Genomic DNA, 10,851 nt, shown 5'->3' with positions numbered 1-10,851 from the left:
ATTATTTACAGTTGAAAAACAATGGAAAATCTTGGGTTCTGAATCTGTGATACTCCAAGATCTCTGATCAAACAGGGCAGCAGCAGGCCGGGAAGCAAACACGGGCCCAATCCAGATGATCTTACTTGAGGGCATCACTCAGAGCAAGGCCAGGCCTACAATGGCAGAGAGGTCAAGGTCTGAGTCAGTCTCGCTGTGGACTACATTGCCCTACACTGGTCACTACGGGCAGCTTGGGCTTATTGTTGGGGCCTCAGTCTTTATCGTCACTAGAAGTCCATCAGTGATTTTTCCAAACACTGCATGCTTCCCATCCAGCCAGGCACCCTTAGAGCAGGTGATGAAAGCCTGGCAGTCATTTGTACTGGGACCACTGTTTGCTATGGGAAGCAGGCCTGGAGCTGAGTATCTAAATTTAAAATTTTAATCTGCAGATGGCCCCCGGTAAATACTGGCAACTCCAGTACCATCTCCATTAATAAAATCTCCACTCTGGATCATGAAATCCTTTATAACCCTGTGAAAATGCCACTTTGTGTCCTATAAGAACCCTATCTTTTCTGAATTCTCCAGTGCAGAACTGCCTAAAGTTCTCAGCTGCCTTAGTCACAAGGTCTGCAAAGAGCTTGATCTCCTGCCGAAACCGGTTTGGCTCAGTGGATAGAGCGTCGGCCTGCGGACTGAAAGGTCCCGGGTTCGATTCCGGTCAAGGGCATGTACCTGGGTTGCGGGCACATCCCCAGTGGGAGATGTGCAGGAGGCAGCTGATCGATGTTTCTCTCTCATCGATGTTTCTAGCTCTCTATCTCTCTCCTTTCCTCTCTGTAAAAAATCAATAAAATATATTTAAAAAAAAAAAAGAGCTTGATCTCCAAACAGCCAACTTTCTGGCCTCAGATGCTAACATCAATGAACACCCCAGGTTGACAGGGCTTGAATTTGCCACCGCCATAGCTCCAACCTGGAACTGTTCATATCTTTTTTCTTTCCTTTTTGTTCTATTAGTATCATTAATAGATATTTGCACAATATGCTTTGTGGTTTACAATAATTACAATTTCTTGGGCATCTGTTCTACATAAGGCACAGTTGTAGATGCCTATGTGCACATATTGTATAAGGGAGACATTGCCCACTTCATATTGAGGCTCAGAAATTCTATAATTTGCCCAAGGTCACATAGCTAGTTAGTATGAGAGCCAAAATTAGAACTCATGACTATATGGCTCTAAATCCATCAGTCTTTCCACATACTTATGTTTTCCTCATACAGCTCATTTTGATGTAGGCACGGCTCAGAATAGGCCTGTTTTACAAAAAAGTAAGTGGGTACAGAGGGTGTGATTAACCCAAATGAAATAGCAAGGTCCCCTTGAAATGTCTTTGGGAATGTGTGAATCTCTTTGAAGGACATCAGAGAATGTATTGGTTTTAATTTTATTGATATATTGACTTTTTAATTGTGAAAATATAAGTTATAGAAAATGGGAACAACTGTTACTTTGATCATTGTAAACAAGCTGAATCACCAAAAGATAGATAAGTGGGCTTGTGGCATGTGGCATATTAGTCTCCTGAAGGTTGGAAGAGAGAAGCCATGTCTGGTGAGCCTCTTCGTATCGGGTGCGACAGGGCATCTGTCAGTCATGTCCGAATCCTGGTGCACCTGAGAGGAAAGCTGGGAATGCGTCTCTTCTCTCTTCAGAACAGATGAGACACAGGGCTCTTTCCCCCTTTTTAAGTGCATGGTTGAAAAGGGCTGAATCACAGAAATATTAGGGGGATTTGATTGGATCAGTTTACAATACATCTCATAGTTTTAATTAGCCAACTCTTTGTTTAGACATGCGTTCTCATGCTATTTTAAAATGTATTTATTCAACAATTATTGACTGCACGTACACTAAGTCCTCACTAACATCATCAATAGGTTCTGCACCTTCAGGTGAACTGAAATACAGTGGAGCCTTGACGTACGAGTTTAATTCGTTCTGAGACCGAGCTCGTTAAGGAGCTCGTTAACTCAAATTACTCTATCAACTCAATGCAAAAAATTGGCCGAGAGACGGCCCCGGTGAGGTCGGGATGGCCCTGGTGAGGCCTAAACGGCCCCGATGAGGTTGGGACTACCCCGGTGAGGTTGAAACGGCCCCGGTGAGGTCGGGACTGCCCCGGTGAGGTTGGGATGGCCCTGGTGAGGCCAAAATGGCCCCGGTGATGTTGGGATGGCCCCGGGAAGGGACGGCCCCGGGGAGGTCGGGACAGCCCCGGTGAGGTCGAAACGGCCCTGGTGAGGTCGGGATGGCCCCGGTGAGATTGAAATGGCCCCGATGAGGCCGAAACGGCCCCGGTGAGGTCGGACGGCCCCAGTAAGGTAGGGACAGCCCCGGTGAGGTCGGGACGGCCCCGGTGAGGGTGAAACGGATAATAAAGACCAATATAAACTGATGAACAAAAATAGATGCAAAGGCAGAGCAGCATTGAACAGACTGTCAAACTACAGTGGGAAGTCTGGGGAGGGTTGGGGCGGGGGGAGTTAAGAGATCAACCAAAGGACTTATATGCATGCATATAAGAATAGCCAATGGACACAAAACACTGGGGGGTAGGGGAGGCCGGGGAAATGTCAAGGGCGGGGGAAAGGAGACATATGTAATACTCTTTGTAATACTTTAAGAAATAAAAATTATTTTAAAAAATAAAAGTTAAAAAAAAATCGGCCGAGAGACAGCTGGTATCTCAAAAAACTCATTAGTCGGGACACTCGTAAGTCAAGGCCCCACTGTATAAGGAAACCCTAGCTAATTGATATAAACAAGAGCTCCTGCTGCATTTCATCAATGTTATAACAAAACAATACTAAACAAAGCATTAATTGAGGACCTGCTGTATGTGCCAGGTAATATTCTGAGTTTTTAGAATGCATCACTGCAAAACAAAAATCCCTGCTTGTGTGGACCTTGCATTTTGTGTGGGGACAACAGATCACAAACATAGTAATTTATGTAGAATGTAGAAGAGAGGGAACAGGATAAGGGGATCAGCAATCCAGCTTGTGTTCCCGGGTAAGAGTACGAATTGTAATTTTGAATTGAGTAGGCCACAGGCCTCATTGGCAAGATGATAGCCGAGCAAAGGTTGAAGAGAAGCGGGAGTGGGCCCATGTGGGTCTGCAGAAGAGAATTGAGTCAGGGAGAACTCCACGAACAAAGGCCCTGAAGCCAAGTGTGAACCACTTGTTAGAGGAACAGTAAGAAGGCCCCATGGCTGGAGGAGAAGGAGTAGAGGAGGAGTGACAGATGGGATCCCAGAGGCGGCAGAGAGATCAGGTAGGGCCTTGCAAGCCAACAGAAGGACTTGGCCTTTTACCCTGAGAACATGAGCCATCTGAGGGCCCTGAGCAGAAAAAGACGGGTCACTCCAACTGCTGCATTGAAAATGGATTGTGCTGGGGATGAGGAGTGGAGAACCCTGTAGGTCCAGGATGGAAATGGAGATTACTTATGTGGTTTCTCCAATAATCTATAAAGTTGATTTTTTTTTCTTTTGAGATCATTTTTTTAGTATAAATTCCCAAAGGTGGAGCCAAAGAATAACATTTTATAACCAAAAAGATTTTCATAAGAGTTATTCCAAGTTATACTGTTACCAGCAATATATGAGATTTCTAGGGTAGGATATTTTATTGTCACTGTTATGATTAACTAGAGGTCTGATGCATGAAATTCATGCACAGGGGGTGTGGTGTCCCTCAGCCCAGCCTGTACCCTCTCCAATCTGGGACCCCTCGGGGGAAGTCCCACTGCCTGTGGGATCAGGCCTAAACCGGCAGTCGAACATCCCTCTCACAATCTGGGACTGCTGGCTCCTAACCACTCACCTGCCTGTCTGCCTGATTGCCCCTAATCACTCTGCCTTCCAGCCTGATCACCCCCTAACCACTTCCCTGCCAGCCTGATCGCCCTCAACTGCCTTCTCCTACAGAACTGTGGGGACTGGGGGACTTCGGCTAGATGAGGTGGGCCTGAGAAGACTGGGGAACCGAGGCTGGATGAGGCATGTGGCACCTGCCACCCCCCGGTAGGGCTGAGGGGCCTGGGGGACTGAGGCTGGATGAGGCAGGGCTGAGAGAACTGGGCGCCACCATCTTATGGCTGTGGGCACTGCCGTCTTGTGAGGGCATGGCGGTCAATTAACATATTCCCTCTATTGGCCGTGGTGCCGCCATTTTGTGAGGGCATGATGGTCAATTAGCATATTCCCTCTATTAGGATAGGTTTAAATTTTTCCTATTGTTACAAATGTTCTGTTTATTTGCCTATTTTTCTAATGAATCAATATTTTTATTAATTTATATGACATCCTCTGTTTTAGTGCAAAATTTGGATTCTGAATACTAAAGCCAAGTTTAAAGATATTAGATGACATTCAAGTAAAAAAAAAACAACCTTGTAAATGTTTATGCTGAGTTAACTGGGAATCAAGAGGTGAAATATACTAATTTTCCTAAGTAGCAATTTAGACAGGATTACCTATAGGAATATCTGTATTATCTTACTGCTTCCTGGTCTCTGTTAAACATTAAAAATGAAAAGAAAGATAACTTTTAAAGCTAATACTCTAAATTTTTAAGCTGGATAAAATGGTAAAACCAGTACAGTTTTAAAAGGAATCAGGAAAGAGTGTGAAATGAGTCTTACCCAATTAAAGCAGCTAAAACTGGTGGCAGATGTGCATCTGTGGTCCTCGACCAGAACTTGGCAGCTGGCAAGATCAGGGATTACCGTCCTAAAGCAAGCTTTCTCTGCACGTGGGGTGTAGGACGTGAATACTGGCATTCAGACCAGAATCTCAGAATCAGAAGGACTCATCCACAGGTAGACAAAAAGATCGGCTCATGGTGAAATCGGCAAGTAGACTTCACTGTTCCTTCCTGTCTGAACCAACAGCAACACGGGAAAGGACACCAGCCCAGGACCCTTTGTGTCCAGGAGGTCCCTGGGAGCTTCCAGTGAGTGATACAGACAGAAGCGGGATAGAAGAACTCCAACATTACCTGTTGCCCTTTACACATGTTGCTTCTTGAGCTCTTTCTCATCCTCAAAAGCTCTCTCGGATGCTGCCTTTTCTGAGAAACTTTCCCCAGTCTTTCGTGTTGAAATCTACCGTTGTCTCCTGCGTGAGAGGATAGCACTATTGATTTTTAGCACTATGATAGTATTTAGGTCATTCTAGCTTATATGAGAAGGTTCAGTGACTACTACTGGGTTATGAACTCACATCAGTGACTGTGTCATGAAAATTTGGTATTAGTGTTTTACACATTAACAATTCATGTTTGTTAAAACATCCTGTGAGGAAGATATTTTACTTACGAAGTTTAGAGAGGTTAAGGGGATTCCTAGAAATCACAGGCCTTCTGCATCTGCAGTCCCACTGCACTCTGCTCTGTTCCAAAAGCCCACGCAAGATCTTGTAATAAAAGAATCCATTCCTTTCATGGGTCTCCGAAAGAGGAGATTTAATATCTAATCTGAGTACTTGTGCTTTTAATTTATTTTGTTTTTAATGTGTACTCAGAGAACTCCTCATAAATCTCAAGGTAAAAATTAAGTGATTTTTTTCTAAGTTATAGAATTCTTGCCTCCTAAAATTCTACTCATCATTGAGATTTTTCTTAAAATCCTTTCTAAATTATTTTATTATCTGCTTTGCTATGGAATCCCCAAATGAATAAACATTTGCCCAGTGAAAAAGAACAGATACTTCAGTTTTTATGCATTCCATATACCTAGAATATTTTTGTTTTTGGAAACAATGATTAGTGTTACCCATTCCCTGACCCCTGCAAGTGAATAAATAATATCCAGAAAGTAAGATTCTCTGGAAACGATCTTATTTTTATTAGTTTTTAAGGCATTTTAAAAGTTCTCACACAGGAATCTTCTGATGCCCAATGAAAACAAGTTTCACTTATATAAAAACAATACCTACTTGTGAAAATACTAAGACTGATCATCACATGTTTATCACTGCTTTTTTGTGGAATATGAGACAAAAATAAACACGAAATACTTAAGAATAAAAATAGGCTCAGGGCTCAAAGGTCAAAATTATTTTTTATGTATGTTGGTCTCATTTTCCTTTTCCATGCATTTGCACAGTAGGAGCACCATCATGTGATTAATAATTGTCCTATATTTAGGAAGTGTATTCCATGAAAACAGTGACAGCTGTGTATTCAGATAATGGATTTCTGTGTGGAAAAAATGCATGTCACATTGAGCTGTTTTGTAGTTTTTAAACAGAGTTTACATTGCAGTGAATCTTTATATATACTTAAGAGGATGAAATGAAATCTACACTGTTGAGCTCTAAAGGAAATAGTAGTCTTAGAGTACAAAGCTTCTCATGTGATATTCCACCAATAATATGTAATGCTCACCTAGTACTGATTTCTTTTTACTTCTTAAAAATTTTATTCCATCTCCCCAACCCACTTTTTGGCAAATATCAGCTCATTCTCAATATTTATGGGTTTGTTTCTGTTTCATTTTGCTTAATCATTTATTTTGTTTTTTTTCAGATTTTACATATTGGAGAAATACAGTATTTTACATATGGTATTTGTCTTTCTCTGTCTGACTTATTTCATGTAGCATAATACCCTCTAGGTCCATCCATGTTGTCACAAATGACAAAATGCCATTTTTATTGCTGAATAATATTCCATTATATATATTCACATCTTTATCATTTCACTGAAGGACCGATACTTAGATTGCTTCTCTATCTTGATTATTATTAATAATGATACAATAAACATAGGGGTGCATGTATCTTTTCCAGTTAGTATTTTTGTTTTCTTCACATAAATACCTAGAAGTGGAATAGCTGGATTATAAGGCAGTCCATTTTTAACTTTTTGAGGAATCTCGCCATTCTGTTCCACAGTGGCTGCACCAATGTACATAGCCACCAACAGTGCACAAGGGTTTTCTTTTCTCCACATCCTTGCCAGCACTTGTTTGTTGAGATTTACTAATGATTAAAGGCCCAATGCACAAAATTCGTGTAAGGGGCTCAGCCCTCGCAGCCTTGGCAGCTGCTGCCGCCTTGGCCCTCCCAGCCCCAGCTTCGTCCAGAAGGACATCCGGAAGGTCGTTTGGCTGTCCAGTCTAATTAGCACATTACGCTTTTATTATTCTAGATAGCCATTCTGACAAATGTGAGATAATATCTTGTAGCTTTAATTTGCATTTTTTTAGTGATATTGAGTATCTTTTCATATGTCTGTATTTGATTTTGAGATTAGAAATATTACAAGAAGCACTGAATAACCTTAAGAGAGTGGTAGAACAAAAGAATAATATGTAAGGAGAAAAATGTAATCCATGTGAATTTAAAATAAATAGTTCAGTCAATAAGCTCTCATGAAAAACTTTTAAAGGTCATCTGTTGTACTTAACTCTCTAAAGTACTGTATTTGTGGGAATCTTTTTTTTTTTTTACAAAAATATTAGTTTTTCCTTTGCTTCCCACAATATCAAATGTCGCTCCTCTGGCTTCTCCTTCTCTTTAGTTTTAAAGAACAATTTAAAGCTAAATCATTCATTAAAATTTTAGATGTTCTTAGTAGACTCTCAAACCACAATTTGACTTTCACCGATACCCACCTCAGCCTATATATTCTTCTGCCCCTCAAAGCAAGCCCTGTAAATGTAATTTACAGGAGTATTAGTATTATCTCTAGAATATACTTACCCACTTACACATAGATGTTGTGTGATTCAGGAACTGCTCGCTGCTTTTCTGAATCTGCAGGAGGACTGAGAACACAGAACATTTTGAACTGTAAAGAATCTTGCTTGTAAGGTGAGGCAACTATACTCGAGAGGAGAATCGCCTGAAGCCACCAGTCAGCGGCCAGGGAGACTGACCTAAAACTAGGTCTTTGGCATCCCAGCCTGCTGTTTTGTTTTTGCTTTTATTGATTCTGCTTTTCTGTGTACTTTGCCACCTTTAAAGTAGAAAGGTGTTCATTTTCCCCTTTGTGAGTTATACGTTTAAAAATAATTGTGTTGGGACTGTGGAAATGAAGGTGCACATCATTTTGCCATTCTTTGCTCTATTAACAGCTACGTAAAGTGTTTATAGTTTTAACACAAAACAGTATTCTTTGCATGGAGATTTTTTTTGTAATGAGAACTTCTTGTTATGCTTTAAAAGCATTTGATTTTTACCGCCACCCAACCTCATAATATTGCTTGTAAATGTGACCATGAATTAAAGATCAAATTTAAGTCCAGGAATTCGATGTCTGGCTTAGCATTTTAAATTGTAAAATAGTTTTTGTAATTGATTTACAGCAGCCTTCTTTGCAAAATTATATTCAGTTTTGTGTGTGTGAGTCCACACTAAGCTTTTTGCTTATCTCTGGCTCACTTCCCGTTTGTGGCTCCCACTATCTCATGCTGGGAATAGGAGACAAACGCGACCTGCGGCTGTTTTCCCCTTAACACTTACCAATAATGTAAGTGTGGCTCAATCTTAAGTTTTTCATGATGTGTTAGTACTTTGAGAGAAGAAGAGGAGCTTAAACCAACGTGGCTATTAAGAATACTGTCTTTCCCTGGCCGGTTTGGCTCAGTGGATAGAGTGTCGGCCTGCAGACTGAAGAGTCGCGGGTTTGATTCCGGTCAAGGGCACATGCCTGGGTTGCGGGTTCAATCCCCCACAGGGGGTGTGCAGAAGGCAGCCAATTAATGATTCTCATCATTGATGTTTCTCTCTCTCCCTCCCTCTCTGAAATCAATAAAAATATATTTTAAAAAAGAAGAAGAAAAGAAAAGAATACCGTCTTCAGCATCTGTTTGGGTGGATACTTTCCCATGATATAAAACAAACACTGCAGCAAATCAGGATTGCCACTTCTTAGTGCTTTTTTCCTCTGTGCATTGAATAAAAGATTTAAAACAGACAGAATTCCAGAGAAAACAGGTGGCCTGGGAGCTGGAGTTGGCATTGGCCGAATTCTCTGTGGCACATAGTCATCCTCTCTAACCGATTTGTCCACCCCGTGAAAGCTTTTCACAATTCACGACGAGGAACGTATGTAAGGAATGTTAAGAGTTGGCCTCCGGATTGGACACTTGGAGGGACTGTGACAAAGAATGATTTGCTGGTATTTACATGCACGAAAAGAATGAATGCTGGTACCTACATGCACTTTAAACACAATTTCCAGTTAGATTAGTACTTACTTCTGGAGCGAGGAGGTACTTTTGTTTTACAACAGATGGCATTTGGCTTCTTACCCCATTCCCTCCCCTCAGAAGATCATCTAAGTGGCAAGTGTAATTGACGGTTTTAGCTCGTGCACCCATGTGTATCGTTTAAGGTGGGGGCCTCTTGGAGAAAAACAGGGGAAAACAATGAGTATTTTCAGTGTGAAAATTTTGTGCTCAAGAAGATAACTCAAAAAATAATTCTTTTCCTATAACTTATAAAAATAGAAGTACAAGTGCACATGTAAAGAAATAAATATCACCAGGTAGTAGGTGCCCCTTTTGCTCTGCACTGTCCTGGAGAATATGGCCATTAATGCCAAAGTTGTGACAACATCATAAGGAGTTGATAACTTTAATTTCTTCACAACACCTGGTAATTATCTAGCAGCTTGGTGTGCATTCACTTTGGCATTAATGTTGGATTCATTTTAGATCATAAAGAGATTTTTCCCTACTAGTCTCATTATCTTCTAAACGAATATGCTCTATTTTTACACATTGAAATTTAAATTGTTACTGTGAAGTATTTAAGCAAAGGAATATTACCTGAAGAAATTGGTGGCAGAACGAATATTAGCTGAGTGAGCTTGGCAAGAAGTCAAGTCGAAAGACTCCCATGAGATAATGATTATGAGAGGATCATTAAACCGAAGTTCCCATAATTATGTTGGGAGTTACTTGTTCTCACTTCCCAAGTGTTAGAGTGTTAAGGAAACAACAGCCTGACTGGGAGCCATCAGCAAGAAACACTCTAAATATGAAAAAAATAGCCTATTGTCTAACTCACATAGAAGTTAAACAGTTATTAAGATAATTTCTTTTTTTTTCTTTATTGATTAAGGTATTACATATGTGACCTTATCCCCCCATTGCTCCCCCAGCCCCCCATTCTTGCCCTCATCCCCTGGTGTCTGTGTCCACTGGTTAGGCTTATATGCATGCATACAAGTCCTTTGGTTGATCTCTCCCCCTTACCCCCATCCTCCCCTACCTTCTCTCTGAGGTTTTACTGTCTGATTGATGCTTCTCTGTCTATAGATCTGTTTTTGTTTATCAGTTTATGTTGTTCATTATATTTCATAAATGACTAAGATCATGTGATATTTATCTTTCTCTGACTGGCTTATTTTGCTTAGCATAATGCTCTCCAGTTCCATCCATGCTGTTGCAAATGGTAAGAATTCCTTCTTTTTTACAGCAGCATAGTATTCCATTGTGTAGATGTACCACAGTTTTTTAATCCACTCATCTGCTGATGGGCACTTAGGCTGTTTCCAAATCTTAGCTATGGTGAATTGTGCTGCTATAAACATAGGGGTGCATATATCCTTCCTGACTGGTGTTTCTAGCTTCTTGGGATATATTCCTAGAAGTGGGATCACTGGGTCAAATGGGAGTTCCATTTTTAGTTTTTTAAAGGAAACTCCATACTGTTCTCCACTGTGGCTGCACCAGTCTGCATTCCCACCAGCAGTGAAGGAGGGTTCCTTTTTCTCCACATCCTCTCCAGCACTTGTCGTTTGTTGATTTGTTGATGATAGCCATTCTGACAGGTGTGAGA

The 10,851-nt window shown here is 41.0% G+C and overlaps 1 pseudogene; it reads right to left on the bottom strand.

Moving 5' to 3' along the window:
• Window positions 1-184: 184 nt before the first annotated feature.
• LOC111828473 lies at window positions 185-952 on the bottom strand (annotated as a pseudogene).
• Between the last annotated feature and the right edge of the window lie 9,899 nt (window positions 953-10,851).

This window comes from Myotis lucifugus, unplaced genomic scaffold (genome assembly GCF_000147115.1).
Source record: "Myotis lucifugus unplaced genomic scaffold, Myoluc2.0 scaffold_375, whole genome shotgun sequence".
Classification (NCBI taxonomy): domain Eukaryota; kingdom Metazoa; phylum Chordata; class Mammalia; order Chiroptera; family Vespertilionidae; genus Myotis; species Myotis lucifugus.
The sequence above is the reverse complement of the archived record's forward strand: the minus strand, read 5'-3'. Positions and strand labels throughout refer to the sequence as shown.